Consider the following 16,948-nt stretch of genomic DNA (forward strand, 5'->3'; position numbering starts at 1 on the left):
ATATATATATATATATATTAGGAAACAAGGCTTAACATGCACTTTAAAACTTTAGCCTGAATTGTGTAGCTCAACCGTCATAACATAAGAAGGCACCCACAACTATATGGGCCCAACTCTCCCCAAGCTGGAAGGGCCCAAGTGCTTGTGGTTGCAAGAACCAGAGAATATACATACGCTCTATGGGAGACTCGAACCTCCTAGCATATCAAGGTGAAACAAACACCCATAATCATGTAATATAATATGGGGGACTCGAACCTCCTAATCATATGATAATAATAAGGGGGACTCGAATCACCCAGTCATTTCGACCCCTACGTCCGCAATCGCGATTTCTAGTATCGGTCCCTCAGGACCTCAAATTTCATGACTCAGCTACACAACCCTCATTAAAGCCCAATTAAATCATTTACCACACATTCTCATTCATTGAACCATACTACACATTAAGGCATACATTGTTGGTATCATCATACTAACTACACTTGCAAGGTAACATCAACATGCCAAACTAATTATCATCACTTTGGGGAATTCACAACCCCCTTGGTCTAATTATACATTATCTTAGGGAATTATGTAACCACTTAAGGTTCAATTCAAAAATCATTATGCTTCATTGACTTTTCACATTATACAATAGTTCAAGAGTAGTTCAATATGGATATTTTACATATTCAAAATCGATTTCACAATGTAAGGTTGAGATTATAACAACTTCAAAAGTCACAAGTTAGGGGAAATCACAATCTCCTTGTTTATTCACCATACCTATGCACCCACAGGTTCGAAACCATAACTAAAGCATGAACAGCCATATGTAAACCATGGGAAAACATAGTTCAACAACTAACATTCAAAAACCTCAACCCATGTTTCAAAACAATTATCAATACCATATGAACAATACTATAAAATATATGCTTTTAACAAATTAGCAATTAGGGAAGAGTAACATGCTTGTAATATCCAAGTTTATGGAGAGAATTCTACTCTTGAGTCCTTGGATGATCTACCTTTTCGAAACCCTAAGTATGGCTGCTTGGGAGAATTGAGAGAGTTTTGAAAGTCTTTGATCATGTTATGAATGAGAAATAACCCCCTTAAGTGTTTTATGAACGTGAGGTTTTAATTGGGTAATTAGGAAATTGTCCAAAGTGCCCTTAATTTAAAAACTGAAATTTAGTCGTCAGTGACTACAAGTCACTGTACGACTCGTAAGGTTTCATTACGACTCGTCGCCACGAATTGTAGCCAAGACAGTTTTCAGGGCACCCACACATAATTAACCCTATAACTCAACTGGTACGACTCGTAATGGGACCCTACGACCCGTAGGGTCCAGTCGTAGTCAACACAGAACCCATTTGAGGGTACACACTGGACGTCCTACGATTTGCACCCAACAACTTGTAATGAGTCCTTACGACTCTTAGTGAGCCACTCATACTCAGAGCAAAACTTAGGCTACGATTGGGTCCCTAGGACCTGTCAAGACTCCCTACGACTCATAAGGATAAGTTGTAGTCAAGGCGGTGAGGATAAAATTTCAGGAATTTTTCAAGAACCAAAAATCTGGGGTGTTACATACATACCCCCCTTCGAATCATTCGTCCTCGAATGATAGGACAAGACATTTATTGGCACGATTTGACTCTAAATACAACCACACTTACTTTTAACAAAGACAAAAACAAAGAAACCAAGGAAATCAAAATTTTCTTTAACAAAGTCAGAAAACAAAGATATTAAGGAATACACATACCTCAAGCACGATTTTTTGAAGCGGGGAACAAGAACTAGATACTTGGACTTCATGCCCTCCTCGACTTCCCAAGTAGCTTCCTCAATCATTTGGTTTCTCCAAAGAACCTTTACTGAAGCCACATCCTTAGTCCGCAACTGACAGACTTGTCGATCCAAAATCTCAATCAGGACTTTCTCATAAGACAAGGAATCTGAAATGCCTACCTTTTTCGAGGGAACAACCTTCGAAGGATCACCCACGTACTTTCTCAATGTCAAAACATGAAATACCGGATGAATGGAGATCAAATTAGAAGGCAACTATAATTCTTATGCAACATTACCAACCCTCTTCAAAACCAAGTACGGACAAATATAACAGGGACTGAGCTTTCCATTCTTACCAAACCGCATTACTCCCTTCATAGGAGACACATTTAAGATTACCCAATCACCAACACTTAACTCCAACTCCCTTCGCCTCACATCCACGTAGGACTTTTGGCGACTTTGAGTGGCCGGCCTTAAGTATATCCTTAATCACCTTCAACTTTTCCATGGATTGGTGAACTAAATCAGGTCCAAATAACTTATTTTCACCAACCTCAAACCACCCAATAGGAGACCTATACCTCCTACCATTTAAGGCTTCAAATGGGGCCATACTAATGCTAGAGTGATAACTGTTGTTGTAGGAAAATTCTATGAGAGACAAGTGGTCAGCCCAACTTTCACCAAAATCAAATACAAAAGCCCAAAACATATTTTCCATGGCCTGAATAGTCCTTTCCGTTTGCCCATCCGTCTGCGGGTGAAAAGTGGTACTAAGGGTTACCGTAGTCCTCAAACCTCGTTGGAACGACCTCCAAAAGTGAGATGAGAATTGGGTTCCTCGATCATATATGATAGAAACTGGAGCACCATACAACTTCAGGATATCCTTAATGAATAACTTGGCATAATCCTCAGAAGAGAAATTAGTCCTCATTGGTAAGAAGTGAGCAAAGTTAGTCACCCTATCCACTATGATCCAAATCAAATCAAATTGCTGGCGAGACTGCGGAAGACCGGTAGTAAAATTCATATTAATTATTTCCCATTTCTATATCGGTAGCTCAATCTCTTGAGTTAACCTATCGGGCCTCAAGTGCTCCACCTTCACTTGCTGATACACCATGCACTTAGCCACAAAATTGGCCACATCCCACTTCATATTATCCACCAATAAATTTTCTTAAGATCATGATACATTTTTGTCAAACCAGGGTGAATGGTATAACGCGACTCATGAGCTTTGGCCAAAATTTTTCCTCGTAAACCATCAACATCGAGAACAAATAATCTTTCTTGGTACCTCAAGATACCACCACCATCAATCTTGAAAACCATCACCTTCTGCCTACCCACATCATTCTTAATTTGTATCAATATAGGATATAATATATGTTTCTCTTTTACTTCAGCTCCAAGAGATGACTTCTCCATCTCTTGAACAACCACACCACCGTCCTCGAAATCCAAGAGACGGACTCTTAGATTAGGCAAATAGTGAATATCCTTTACCAAATCCCGTTTATCCTCATCCACATTAGATAAGATTCCCATGAACAACCTTCTAAGAGCATCAATAACCACGTTAGCTTTACCTGGATGACAGTGGAGACTCATGTCATAGTCCTTGAGCAATTTAAGCCATCTTCTTTGCCAAAGATTTAGCTCCTTCTGAGTGAACACGTATTGTAGGCTCTTATGGTCAGAATAAATATCAACATGGACCCCATAAAAATAATGTCGCCAAATTTTTAATGCAAACACCACAACCAACAATTTCAAATCATGAGTCGAGTAATTTTTCTCATAGACTTTCAGCTGCCTAGAACATAAGCAACCACCTTGTCATGATGCATCAACACACAACTCAATCCCACTCAGAACGTATCACAATAGACAATAAAACCCTCAGTGCCCTCAGGTAGAGTCAAGACTGGAGCCGAAGTTAACTTATCCTTCAACTTCTCGAAACTACCCTCACAAGCATCAGACAATAAGAACTTTACCTTTTCTGAGTCAACTTAGTTAATGGGGCAGCAATAGAAGAAAAACTTTCCACAAACCTTCTATAATAACCGGTTAAACCCAAGAAGCTCTGGATATTAGTTGGATTCGTTGGTTTATGCCACTTCTTAACCACCACAACTTTATGAGGATCCACCATGATCCTTTCACTCGAAACAACATGACCTAGATAAGTCACAACATTCAACCAAAACTCACACTTAGAGAATTTAGCATACAACTGCTTCTCCTTAAGGGTCTGTAATACTAAATGGAGGTGATCGACATGATCCACCTCATTCGTAGAATACACCAAAATATCATCATTAAAGACAATGACAAACAAGTCCAAAAATTGACTGAAAACCCAATTCATAAGATCCATAAATACCACCGAGGCATTTATCAAACCAAAAGACATTACCAAAAACTCAAAATGACCATATTTGGTTAAAAAAGTAGTCTTAGGGACATTCACATTCCTAATTTTCAACTGATGGTACCCAGACCAAAGATCAATCTTAGAAAAGTACTTAGCACCCTGAAGCTGATAAAAGAGATCATCAATTCTCGAAAGGGGATACTTATTATTCAGAGTCACCTTATTTAATTGGCAGTAATCTATACACATCCGAAGGAAACTATCCTTCTTACACACGAAAAGAATTGAAGCACCCTATAGAGACACTCTAGAGCGGATAAAACCCTTATCCAAAAGATCTTTCAACTGCTCTTTGAGTTCCTTCAACTCAGTCGGAGCCATCTTATAGGGAGGGATAAAAATAAGATGAGTGTCCAAAAGAAGATCAATCCCAAAATCAATTTTCCTATCGGGAGAGATAACAGGAAGATCATCAGGGAACACCTTGAGAAATTCACAGACAGGGACAGTCTGAAAAGAAGGACCTTCGGATCTAGAATCCTTAACATGCACTAAGTGATAGAGGCACCCTTTAGAAACCAATTTTGGGGATCTAAGATACGAAATGAACCTTTCCTTAGGCGCTAGGAAACTACCTTCCCATTTAATCATCGGCTTATTGGGGAAATTAAACCTGACCTTTTGAGTCCGATAATCAAGAGATGCATAGCACGAATGCAACCAATCCATCTCTAAGATCACATCAAAGTCTACCATGTCCAACTCTATCAGATTCACCTAGGTTTCCCTACCATAGACCAACATCACGCAACTCCTATAGACCTTTTTAGTCTCAGTGGAGTCACCCACTAGGGTGGACACAAAGAAGGAATCTGAAATACACTCAGGGTCAAAACCAAAATGAATAGCCACATAAGGGATCACAAAAGAGAGGATAGACCCGGGATCAAATACAGACACACAATGTTTAGGCTATAATTAGGTCCTTAGGACCGGTCAAGACTTCCTACGACTCTTAAGGGTAAGTTGTAGTCAAGGTAGTAAGTAAGGATAGAATTTCAAAAATTTTTAAGGACCAAAAATCCGAGGTGTTACACTTTTCAATATTACATAAAATCTCCCAAAAAACTAAATCTCAGATACATTACATTATCACGATACATTGCATTGCTCAAAAAACTGATATCTCAAATACATTGGTTGTTACATATCATGATCATAATTAATTCATTATACATAAGTTAACTCATGGTATCTACTGACTTTTGATACATTACTTAACTTTCTTCGAATATATATTATCTTCGGATATATTACTTAACTTTTTGGATATATATTAACTTTCTTCGGATACATACTGTCTTTGGATATATTACTTAACTTTGCGGATAAATATTGTCTTAGATACTTTACTTAAAATATGGAATGAGATGCAATTAAATAAAAGATATGAAATATTATTAGGTATGATAAAATTATTAGTGTTGTGGTGTAATTTTTCCGAACATCAAAACAAAGCCCAATCAAGAGTCCAATATCAAAGTTTTTGGGTTTTTACTCTTTTGAAATTTTTAGGCCACATGACGATTTACAAGCACTATTTTGTTTAGGAAAAATTACAGAAAATAGCATACTTAACACTATAATTATAATAAATAGCAACACTTTTATAAAATTACAGTTTATAGCAAGAGTAACATTATTTCACTCATTAACTAGGCAGGTGCATGTTTTACTCTCACTACTTTACATTTTTCTATTTTCACTCCACTATTTCACCTCTCCCAAATATAGCCTTATCTTTTACCCTTTTTTTTTCATCATATTTTTTTTTATCATTTTATTCATTTTATTTTTATTTTTTTATTTTCTCTCTTCTAAATCTCTTTTTTTTCCTTTTTCCTTTTTTTCCTTTTCCATATTTGAAGATAATTATCTCCATGATCTTCAAGATTTCAAAATAAAACATCATTATTTTTTCCATTCTCTTACATTTCTACCTTTTTTTTCTTGTTAGTTTTTTTTCATCTTATTTTTTTATAATTTTATCATTTTATTTTTTTATTTTAATTTCTTTTTCTTTTTCATTTTCTTCTTTCCACTTTATTTGCTCTCTTCTATTTATCCTTTTTTCCCTTTTTCGTTTTCTTTTTTTCTTTTTCTATTTTCATTTTTTTTAAATTTTATTTTGTTTTTTTTTCTTTCATTTTTACACTTCTATTTCTCTTTCTTCCTTTTTTTTTTTTTTTTTTTTTCACTTTTCTTTTTTCATTTTTCTCTTTTTATATTTTTATTATTTCGTTTTTTTACTCTTCTATCTCTAACTTTTATTTTGAAAAGACAAATATGTATATCACATACACATATTCAAAAAATATACAAAATACATAGCCATACAGATCTGGATATGTATTTACAGTACAAAACATACATATGTATTTACAAAATACATATCATATTAAACATTAACAAACATAACTATATCATATATCTTCATATGTATTTGAATACAAAGGTGACTCATATAAAATAAGAATATACATATGGATCAGGTATGTATTCTATAAATATATATGCAGAGCTATATGTATTTTATACGGTGTTGAATTTGTCTTTGAACTGTACATACTATGTCATTTTAGAGGGTAACATATGTATTTATTTATTTTCTTTTACTGTTTAAGATGTATATCATGTATTTTTTTTATTACCGATATGTATATGTATATAATTGTTATTTTTGTTATAAAAATTTTGTGTCTTATATGTTTATATATACATGTGACTCAGATATGTATTTTTGTAAATACATATGCAAATATATATATATATATATATATATATATATATATATATATATATATCTTTTTACCGTAAATATATATGCGGATCTGTATGTCTATTTATTTTCAATATTTTTTGATTATGTATATATGATATAGATATTCGTCTTTTAAAAATAAAAGATAGAGATAAAAGAGTAGAAAAAAATAAAACGAAAAATAAAAATTCAAAAACAAAGAAGTGAAAAACAAAGAAAGAGAAATAGAAACTAGAAATACAAGTGTAAAAACAAAAGCGAAAAAAATTAAAAAAAGAAGAAGAAGAAGAAGAAGAAAAATATGAGAAAATAAAGTGGAAATAAAAAATTGAAAAAGAAAAAGAAATTAAAATAAAAAAAAGGATAAAAAATGAAAAAACTAACAAGAAAAAATAGTTAGAAATATAAGAGAATGATATTTTGAAATTTTGAAGATCAAGGAAATAATAATCTTCATATTTGAGTTTGATTCGAAAAAGAAATCTACTAATTTAAATAAAAGTAATTTATGAAAATTTAATTAGATGGGGTAATTATTCCTTATTTAACTCAACTAATTTGAGTAAAACAAGGGCAGTAATCTTGCTGTATATGTATTTGTATAACAACAGTTTACTTAAATACAAAATACAATTTGCTATTTTTCGTAATTATGAAACTGTTGCTATAAAAATTACAATAAGGCTCTATATTTGCTATTTCTAAAATTTCCCCTTTTTTTTTAATATAGATACTAGTTCGTTAAAGTAAAAGGAAACCTTGGAATGACCGATAAAGTTGTTGACATGTGACTAGTAGATCATGGATTCAAGCGTGAAATAGCCTCTTGTAGAAATGTGGGTAACGTTGCATATAATAAACTCTTGTGGTTTGACTCTTTTCCAAATCCTGTGCGTAGTGATAGCTTTAGTGCACTGGACTTTCCCTTTTTAGTTCGTAAGTTTGAAGTAACAATTGAATTGTAGCAAATTTGTATCAGTATTGCGTGATAATTGTATGATGAGTCATATGAAAATTGAATTTTAAGATTCATACATTGTTGTACTTGTATTAAAGTTTATCTAAAAATATGTTATGACAATTTAAGAAGATGTTATCATTGGTATATCAAACTTTTTGAAATCAATATAAACTTTATACAAAATTTATATAGTTATATACATATATTATACAAAGCTGAGGGAGATTTGAAGCGTGAATCAGAAGCCTAACATAAACTTTAAACTATTATATACATATTTCATATCTATACTAGTTTAAACACATGTGTCTCGCACGGTGTAACTTTTGATTATTAAAATTAGACGATTTTGTTTATTGCGAAGATTTTTAGTAAAGTGCAAAAAGTTCAAATCACTTTTCAAAGATTCTTCACATTTTAATTTAATTACATAAAATATATTTTATTGTAAGCACATATATATTTTTACCACCATAAGTTTCAAGTGGTTAATGAATCATCACTTTTGCATTTATTGTACGATTATTTCTTTTTTTATATTTTAATTTTTTTCTTTTTGTTAAAGTTAAATCTTAGAAATTTTTTGATTACTTACTTAAAACTTTTAGAAAATTGGTACTTTCTTTATTTTTCTCTTATTCTAACTCTTTCATGTTTATTTATATATTTTTCAAATCTTCTTAAAATCAACTTTAGTTGATTTAGAATCCTTTATATGTTATGAAACCTTATATGTATTTTGATTGACTATATTTAGTGGATCAATTTCATAAAGGTAGAAAATAATTTTCCTTCTTTAGTAAGACCTTTTCTCCCTATGAAATCTAAAAATATAATTCCCTACTTAAAAAGTCCAAATCATAACAGATATAACAAGAAAATTGTGTAAGAATAAACATCAAACGATATTTTTAGGAAATGATTTTTTTTTTCAAGATAGCTCATTTTACTTGTCACAAGAAAATAAGTGAACTTACCCCCTCTCATACTTACGGCGCCCAGCACACATCTAATCGCGACCCTGTACACTACCACCCTATGACAAGTTGTTCATAGGCTAACCATGATGAGTCTATATCGTATGAACCTGGAGAATTTAAGAATTTCAAAATCAAAAATAGAGGAACCAAACATTGAAGCATTTAATATAGACAAAACATGTTCGTGTAGTTTTTTTTTTTTTAGATTATAACTATCATTATTTTTGGTATTAATATAACTATTTTTGAAAAATATAATCCCATAGCCATACAGGACTCATTACTTAGTTTGCACAAGAGTCCTAATACAATGAAACTTTAATTCAATTAATTCGGCCTCCAAGAATTTCTTCTCCAATATATTTTAGGATTGTTTAATTTTTTAATAATTAATTTATAATTGAAGGAAATAAGTAAAACGATACTTTTATCTATTGTGGGGTTTTTAATGAAGGGTAAAAAGTTCAAACAATACTTGTAAAGCCCGTCACACTTTTAATACATGAAAACATGTGTTGCACGTTTATTCCTAAATGTTTAATATACTTAAATTGATTATGTAAATAATAATTTTGACGTATAAAAAAGTGGTGTGTATATATATGTATATATTTTCTCCATTCCTTTAGTTGCTCCATTTGGGTTGGGCGCACTCTTTAATAAAAAACCCTTACTCTTATAAAATTCAAAGTAATTTAACCAATATATCACTAATTAAATTTATACCTCTTTCTAAATCAATAATGGTTGCATTTATTGACAAGGGTATAATCGAAAGATTTTGTTCAAACTATTCTTGAAAGATTAAAGGAGCAAGTATTTAGGATTATAAACACAACCCAAATGTGTAAATAAAAATAAATGGAGAGAGTATTATTCGACTTTCTCTATGCGATAAAATAAAAATCAAAACATATAAAAAAAAAGTAACAACTTGTAAGAGGATTAGAAAATCTTGCAAATTTAATGTCACTTTAGCGATATGTATAATCTATTAATTTAAATATATGCATGAATAAAAATATATACCTCATAAATTATACAATTATGCACACTCATCCACCTCGAGATCAAATTCCTTAGCAACAAAATCACTCTTATTCTTTTAACTTCCCCACTATTTATTTCAAAAATATATATAAATATATGAATTAAAACAGTATGAATAATGTGCAGTTCCCTCTCAAATGTCTTTTCAGAACATGTGCCAAAAATGACTAACATAAATAAGTCCAACCTAGGCCTAATATTTACTCTTCTTTCAATAATTTTCTTGAACACAAAAGTACTTGGTACAATATACTCACGGCCTATGGTCACTGTCCATGCACAGAATGTTTTGTACTAATATTCTGCCACTCTTAAGTTGTTTTGAAGGTCAATTCTTATGCTGTTGTAATATTGTGTAATCCCATAAGTCGGGTTTGGGGAAAATAAGATGTAAGCAATCAGATCATACCCTTATCTTTTCAAGATAGAGAGGTTGTTACCTCCGACTGAAAAAATAACAAATTTAGATGAATTTACTAAAATTTATTCAGATTCTAGCTAATGAATATCAATTAGGATAACTATGAGATTGGTCTTTTGGTAGTTGAGAGGATCTGTCTAGCATAGAAAATTAACTACAGAGAAGGCCCTGCCTTATTCGGTATTTATGCTTGTAGGTTATATAGGCTGATAGCAGATCACTTGATAAATTAGATGGCGTATGCCTAGCCAAACAACATCACACCATTATCGTTATTAAAAAGAAATATTGAAAACACATTGAAACTCACAAATTTTAGTCTTCAATAGAATATACTATCACAGTGGAGCTATTAATTTGAGAAACTTTTACATGATGAATAGTTGGACCTTTGCACTGATGGAGAAGAAGTGTGTGTTTGTAAAAGAAGTCATATGTTCATTGAAAAAGTTTGATAAAACCCTTTCTTATATAAGGTGAAATTCTAATTTCTTTTTGTTTTTATTTTTTTCTGTTGGATATAGAAGTTTTGCATACTTTTTACATCTCAATCAATTTGGTAGTAATTTAAATCATAATAAGAGACTAATATAAGAAGAAGAAAAGAGATGAAAACTGATTTCTAATATACTACGTATTAAAATTCCATGAGCCGAAAGGACATAAATCCAATTTGCTCGCAAAGAAAAAGAGAAATTGTTAAAGGAGAATTAGTAGAAGAGTTTAATTAATCTCACAGTAGACAATAATTAAATGACAATTGCTGGATAAAATAAGTGAAAAGATAAAAAGACTTACCATATATTTTAGGAGTCCTAATTTTATTTTATCATGATTCTTTCCATATATTTAGAAGTTAATATTATAAATAAAATTAATTAATAATTGAAGAAAATAAGTAAAATGACGATTTTGTCTAAAGAAGAGACTTTTAATGAAGGGCAAAAAGTTCAAACGTGATTTATAAGGCCCTTCACACTTTTAAGATAATAGAGATTATACAACTTTTTTATACATGATCTGTTTTTTTTTTTTTTTTGGTTTCTCAAGGTATTCCCACAGCCGGAAGTCGAGAGACTAATCTTCCGTTCCTTCGGTCAGCGCACTAAATGGTAGGGAACTGGCCACAAGGTTTGCTCCATTCGCCAGAGGTGGGAATCGAACCCCCCAACCTCTTGCTTAAGGGGCGAGGTGCTGAACCACCACATCAACCCTTGTGGTTATACATGATCTTTTTTTTCTCTTCAGAAATCGAACATGAACATTACTCAAAATTTATACAATTATATACATACTTCATATCGTTTTTATACAATTACCTACTACTTTACCATTTTTGTTTTTGCCCTTTCTAGCTAGTTGTTTCTTTCAATCTCACTCACAGACTACTGCACTATAAATGTATGATATTCTTTATTCATCATGTTCGAAGTGATATTATGTGTTCTTGGCCATTGTTTGTTTAGCCTAAGAATCATTTTGTGAAATAAATTTTTAACTCACAAATTCGAAATTAGGTTAGTGTTATTTAAATGGGAGAACATTGAAATTTATACTTGATATGGACTAATAATTTTCAATGTGAAAACAAGAAGTAGAAGAGTTCAAGAACTCCTTTACATCTAGGGCTCATTGAACTTGATTATTATGGTTTATAAAATAAGTTAAACATATATAGTTGGTTTATATTGTCGAAAAAATTACTATAATATTGATATAGAATTGGAATTAATAATAGTAATAAAATATTCATAAATACTGTGTCGTGGCAAGTCATTGTCTTGAAAGCGATTTTGACTCGACTCCGGTGCAAATCTTTCTAACCGATCATTCCCCAAGATTTCACAGCTACTTCCAAATACGTGCACTTATGGCTGAAAGTTTGGAAGTTGGTCAAAACTATTGCCCCAAATTAGAAACGTAGGAAGGAGGAAGGGAGATATTTTTTTTTTCACTTTGTTGGTATTTCTTTTGTTCACAAATAGAGTGTTTTATATAGGTGAGGAATAAAGAATGTTACAAGAGCGAATTAATGATGAATTGAATGAATTATCTCATTAGTTTAACAAGAATTATCTTACCAAATGAATTCATCTGTTCAAGAAAAATTAAAAGGACACAGTTACAAAAGAATTAAGAAGTTACAATTTCTTACAATGTATTTAGTAAATTTTTTTGATAACAACATATTTGAACTTCTCTTTTTGGATAAGATTAAATAAGATTTACACTTTTACTCTGCATTTAATAAAAATGCTTTCAATCTCCAACAAATGCAAAGACAAAAGAATAGTAACACTTTTTGGCAAATAAAAGGAACATATTCTTGAGTGTCAATATCTTTTGATTTGAATTGACACATAGTGATATGAGGCAACAACAAATATTCAAAAAGTGAAGTACTCTTGAACTAGAAGGACATAAGTTGAGACCCTCACAACACATATCAAATCCTTGATTTTAAGCAACCTCCGTGATATTATAAATTGATTTTATGGTCATGCGCACAAATCTTGGGTCTCATGAGTGTTCTAGAAAGACGCCCCAAGTCTTTTATAAAAGGCGACCAATCCTTTACAGTCACGTCGGTGATCTATCAAGTCTATCTCATGGACCACCTTAAGACTATAGATCACTAAGAGCAAAATTAAGCTCAACCTTATAATACACTAACTCGCGCCATAGAGATAGAATATGTAGTGTTTATTGAAGGCCTATATGGCTTCATTTCATCACAAATGAGTATCCACCATATTACCTGAATCCATGGACTTTAGCTCCATCCTCCTCGACTGTTGAGGATCATTTTTCTTATCAAATCCCTGGTAATAAAATCGATCAAATTTCTTTTAGACCTTACATATTTTGAGAAAATAACACCATATTTCAACAATTATTTAAATGTACCATGTCTGATGCAAATATGTCTTTTTTTTTATCACATACACTATTTTTAGCAATTTTAGTTGCCGTTTGTGAGTCACAATGTAAAGAAATTGGCAATACTTGTCTTTCCCATAATGACACATCTGCCAAAAGGTATCTCTGCCGCTTAGCTTCTTGCCATGCTAGCTCAAGAGCAATGAATTCAGATTCCATGGTAGAACTTGATATTCTACTTTGAAGACTTCCATGAAATAGCAACTGCACCCAAAGTAAATACATCGCCACTGGTGGAGCTAACTTCATCATTGTCAGTTACCCAGTTTGTATCACAAAAACCTTTTAAAACAACAGAAAATTTATTAAAATGCAAACACCAATTCATAATACCTCTCAGATGCCTTAACAAGCGATGATGAGCATTTCAATGTTCACTACTGGGATTATAACTCAATCTACTAATAACATAAGCTATAACAGGTCGAGTATAGTTCATAAGAAACACTACACTCCTAATTATTTTAGCATATTCAGTTTGAGAAACACTAAAATCTTTATTTCTTTCCAGGTCCATTCTAGGATCATAAGGAGTTCTCACTGAAACTACATCAAAACAATCAAATCTTTTTAACATCTTTTCAATATAATGAGACCGACACAAAGAGAAATCATTAATAGTTTTTTTGATTTTAATCCCTAAAATCACATCAACTTCTCCAAGGTCTTTCATTTCAAATTTAGAAAATAAACATTTCTTCGTATCATTTACAACATTCACATTAGGACTAAAATTAATATGTCATCCACATATATAATCACACAATTTGATTCTATTATTTAAAAAAATACAAGTATCAAATGAATTAACAACAAAGCCAATATCTATTAATGTAAAATTAATTTTTTCATACCACTGCTTAGGTGCCCGCTTAAGTTCATATAATGACTTTCTCAATTTGCATACTTTATCCTCTTGTCCTAGGACAACAAAATCCTCAGGTTGAGTCATATAAATCTCTTCCTTTAAGTCACCATTTAAAAATGTAGTTTTGACATTTATTTGGTGTACCACTAAACTATGAATAACGGCTAGTGTAATAAGAGTCTCAATGATCTCTATTTTAGTCATGGGAGAATAAGTAACAAAATAATCAACATCTTTATTTTGGATAAAACCTCTAATCGAAGTCTAGCAGTATATTTATCAATCGTGCTGTCAGGCCTCAATTTCTTGTTAAATATCCACTTGCTACTAATGGGTTTACAACCTTTAGGCAAAGCATACAAGTCCCAAGTATGAGTAGAGACTGTAGAGACTATAGAGTCTAATTCACTTTTAATAGCCTCTTTTTAAAATATTGCATCTATTGAACTCATTGCTCCTACATAAGTCTTAGGGCCTTCTTCTATTAAGTAGATAGACACTATTCATCATTTAAAGTATCTAGATCAAAATCCTCAATTAAGAAGGTGGTGATAAAATCATGACCCAAACTAAGCTAGTTCTATATCATTTACTCCTTCTAAGTTAATTTTCATGTTCATTAACAATAACATCAGATGAAGGCCTAATATGAGAGTTAGCAAGCATAGATATAGAAGTATTATTTTACACATCATTTTCCAAAGGAAAAACATGCTTAAAAATTTTGCATCTCTAGATTCACAAATAGAATAATTATTTAATTATATAAATCTATATGCAACACTATTTTGAGCATTATCGATAAAGATAGTATCAAAATTCTTAGAGCCTATATTTACCCATCTAAAATCAGGTAGACCAACCTTATCCAAACACCCCAACACTTTTAGAAATTTCAAGTTAGGGCAAACCCTTTCCACAATTCATATGAGATCTTGTCTAACTTTTTATGAGGATCTCTATTAAGAACATAGCATGCAAGCAAGAAAGCTTCTCCTTATATATAGTCAGGTAGATCCGAGCTTAAAAACATAGAATTCATCATTTTTATAAGTGTTCTGTTCTTTTGTTCAGCTACACAATTTGTTTGGGAGAGTATAGAGAGCACTAAACTCATGGATAATACCATTTTTCTCACACAAATCTTCTAGAATGTAAGTACTATATTGACCGCTCCTATCAAGTCTAAATGTCTTGATTTTTCTGTCTAATTAATTTTCTACTGCTTTGAATTTTAAAAACATATTTACAGCCTCATCTTTAAAATTAAGGAGATATACCTTAGTGTGCCCAGAAAAATCAACAAAAGTAATTTAATACTTATTTCCATCTTTGCTAAAAATATTCTTGAAATCTGCTAAGTCTGAATGTACTAGCTCAAACAATTCGGTCTTTCTACTAGTAACATATTTAAAAGATTTCTCGGCATGCTTTGCTTATACACACACAGAAAATTTAGAAATATCATCAATAGTTACTGCAGGAATTAATTCTATTTTTATAAGTGTTTTAATAGAAGCAATATTAACATGATCTAGTCTTCTATGCCACAAATTAATAGACTCAGTAATAGTAGCAGAACTGAAAATATTTGCATTATTTTCAATCTCTTGAGTAGTTTTTAGTATAAACACCCTCCACTAAGATATTTATTCCCAACAAAGTCTCCTCCACGATAAATAATTAGTTTATCAGCTTAAAAAATAAGTAGAAATATGTGCAAAAAATACCTGTACTTAGGCAAAATTTTCAGCTACGCACCCTGAATTTTGTGGGGGTCCTATGACTTCTCTAGACTATTTTTAACTGTATTTAACTAGCATATATTTGTCCCTTATCAAATATTTTTCTTACGTGCTCAATGTGCATAAAATACATGTAGTGGTATAAGTGCCAAATATATGTCAGTTAAATACAGTAAAAAATAGTCTAGGGAGATCATAGGGCCCCTGCAAAGTTCAGAATGTATAACTGCAAATTTTGTCAAATTATATATATTTTTCACACCTTTTTTTCTGAAATAAGTTCAAGGTCGACTTTATTGAGAAGTGCTCCAAAAACTAAATTTCTTCGGAGTGAGGAAATATACAGAACATTGTTCAAGGCTAATATTTTTTCAGAAGTTAATTTAAGTAAAAATTTTCCTTTACCCATAACTCCAGCAGTAGTGGAGTTACTCATGCGGACGCACTCGCTATTAGTGAACTCGACAAAGTCATGGAAAAACTCTTTATGAGTGTAGAAATGCCTTGAAGCGCCTATGTCCAATACTCAGTTAGTCTTGTTAGCCACCAGGTTCGCCTCGGCGACTATTGCAGCGATCACTTCATCACACTCGACAAAATAAACTAGAACATCATTTTATTTTTCCTATTGTGAGTTTTGTAAACTATCTCATATTTTTTTAGCAGATTTATAAGTAACAAATAAATCAAACAAAGTATTAGTCATATGAATCAATAAATGTCCTCTAGCAGTTTTCTATCCTTTTTCAACTTCTTTTTAGCAAATTCATCAACAATAATAATAGTGTTAGAATTAGTAGTAATGTTAGAATCATTTTAAACAAAACATAATCAACTTCTAATTATTCTAAGAAAATCAGAAGTTTTGTGATTAACGTTTAAAATTATTTTTGTCCAACGGCTCAAGTTTTGACAAATAAATTTTGTTCAAAGAAATAGCCATTTATTAATATTATATGTAAGAAAATCACTTTCA

The sequence above is a fragment of the Capsicum annuum genome, chromosome 12 (genome assembly GCF_002878395.1).
Source record: "Capsicum annuum cultivar UCD-10X-F1 chromosome 12, UCD10Xv1.1, whole genome shotgun sequence".
NCBI lineage: Eukaryota > Viridiplantae > Streptophyta > Magnoliopsida > Solanales > Solanaceae > Capsicum > Capsicum annuum.